This window comes from Arachis hypogaea, chromosome 5, assembly GCF_003086295.3.
Source record: "Arachis hypogaea cultivar Tifrunner chromosome 5, arahy.Tifrunner.gnm2.J5K5, whole genome shotgun sequence".
NCBI classification, from domain to species: domain Eukaryota; kingdom Viridiplantae; phylum Streptophyta; class Magnoliopsida; order Fabales; family Fabaceae; genus Arachis; species Arachis hypogaea.
In genome coordinates, this window is record NC_092040.1 from 110,757,028 (window position 1) to 110,759,960 (window position 2,933).

A 2,933-nucleotide genomic window follows, 5' to 3' on the forward strand; every position below is an offset into this window, starting at 1 on the left:
CTCACCTCTCCTATCGTCATCTTCGTCTTCGTCATTGGTTTTGTAGGTAGCTTTGAAGTTCATTTCACTATCACTGTTCATTCCTTTGTATACTTTAATTCTGTCATCTTACACGTTTGGGTCATGTTGAATCTTATCCGCAGCTATATGTTCAAACTTAACATACAACTCAATATTTGGGTGTTGCACCTAAATTTGCCGGTGAATATAAAACATACGTTGAAGACTTGTTTCGTCAACGATCAACATAATCTCAAACTGTATTAGTTAGGCCGCCAAATACAATAACTGGACTCTTGTAGAGAATATTATCTACCCTCTTTAAAATATCACTCTTTATACTTTGACAGAGACCGTACGGTAGTTTTGCAAACGTCATAGTGCATGAAACTATAAACAAAAATGATTTCTCACACGCAAAACTCACCCCTCATATATATTTCATATAGTCTCACCGTTGCGGTAAACCACTGCGTTTGCAGTGCTCTTCATTACAACAACAATGTGCTAAAATACCTCTCTCATAATGAATTAAAATGATAATAAAATTCTATTTTTATAGACAAAAAAAACTTACCTTACAAGTTACATGTTAGAATTGCATTGAATCAGCAACTGATATGTATTTAACATGCAGTCTATATATTAACTCAATATATACCCTATATGTTAAATCTGTTCTACCAACAACATTAATTTACATGTATATATACCAAAAAGGTTCATTTTCAATCACAAATTTTTTTCATATAGAAGAGAATGAGTCCAAATATCTGGATTCAGATTATGAAAATTCTATGGTGTTTACACTCAAAATTATCATGTGATACTGTTAATAAGTGGTGCATTATAAAACTGTCACGTGTGTAAAAAATTGTGATGTCTTTGATACGTCGTTTATAGCAGCATTGTGATGGAGGATCAAGGGATTTTCTTTTCTGTTATTTTGATCGTAATTAACTAGATATAATTAAATTGTTGTCTAATGAAAGTGGATTGAGTCGCGCAGAAGACTGTGAAAAATTAGAATTTTTTGTGATAATTTACGTAGAATTGTAACTTGAAAATTTTTAATGTCTTCACGAAGTAGAATAAACTTTGTTTTTATTGGCCATTTTTTTTTTCAATTAGGACATTCTACCTTCTCCTTATATCAAATTGAAAGAACATTCAAAGCAATATTTATTATGACAGAAAAAAATATTTATTTTTGTCATGATGAGGGTATGAAAGACAAATTTATTTTAGTAAAATTGCAAAATACAAAATACAAACATTTAACTCAAACTATATTAATTTTGACTTTTAAATTATTTATTAAGTAAAAAATATAAAATATGGATTTTTAATTAGATTATACTAATTTTGACTTACAAACATTGAATTTTGATGTAAAAAAAATAAAACATAAAAATATTAATTTTGACTTATAAATTATTAATTAGGTAAAAAATGTAAAATATTAAAATATAAATTTTTAACTAAATTATACTAATTTTGACTTATAAAGATTAAATTTCAGTGTGGAAAAAAAAAACTTTCAATTCCATAAAAACTTTCAACTCCATAATTTCTTCTTAACTTTTTGAATAACCCAGATTTTTAGTAACCATATTACTTTATCTCTCTCCATAATAATAACAATCTCTATATTAATAATATTGCTATATAGTTTTCGGTTGGATACTTACATAATGAGAAATGGTTAAACATATATATTAAACGAAAATGTTTGGTGACAAAAAAAACAGCCAAAAACAGTCATAACTTGCCTTATTTAGTATTTATTAATTGTTGCGATAATTAATAAATGTTAAATAAAGCAAGTTCTTACTATTTTTTTGTCTCCCTAACATTACTCATATTAAGAGATAAAAAAAAAAAGATTTCAAAACTTTATTATATTAGTATTACGTTGGTTTTTTTTTTGGATCATTGTAGTAATTCAAAGGCCAAGTTATAATTTCAGCAAATTACCCAATATACCTTCCACCAAGAAACAAAAACCCCAATTTTTACGGCATTTTATGCCGCTCAATCCACTTTTATTAGGCAACTAATTATACTTAATTAATCACCATCAAAATAACAAAATCAGAACCTCTTGGCCCCGCCATCACAATGCCACTATAAACGCTGTACCAGAAACAACATATTTTTCACACACCCAGCAGCCTTATAATGCACTACCTATTAATAACATCACATAATAATTTTGAGTGTAAGCACCATAAAATTTCCTTCAGATTAACCCACTTAATTTTGACAATTTTAGTCTTTTGCCACTTGTTCGGATGATGCTAACGACTAGCATTATTGTGCTTCGAATCATGAGAACCCGTCAATCTATATCATATGAACTGTCAACAGCGTTTTCCCAAGGATTTTCTCACTCATTTTTTATTTATTTTCTTTGTAACAATTGACTTGTGCATGCTATTGGCATTGAGATTGACAATCAAATGCATCACACACCCAATACCCACTTTGCATGTGTCCCCCTTGTTGGACTAGTGAGTGGGCTGAGAAAGCAACCCTTCATAGTAACATAAGTGTGGCACGCATATTCATTTGTCCACTCTCTTTTTGCACCCTATATATGCCATCACCATTATTCATCTTAGCGAAGCCACTTTAGTCTCATGAAAAGTGAAGACTGGTCCATACTCTCTCTGTCCTTTTGCTCATGGATCATAACCACGTGTCCCACCGACAGATCTACCTTGTTGGTCTCTCTACCATGAGTCTATCTAATGAATATCCTCCCTTTGCGATTTTCATGCTTTTACTACTGTATTCTAAAATAAACACAATTACAATTACTTATGTTTATATAATTTTTAATAATAAATATTAGGATTATTCATTAAATACTTTTTAAGTGTGTGTTAAATATGGTGTTATGGACTGAATTTAAATACATTAATAATATA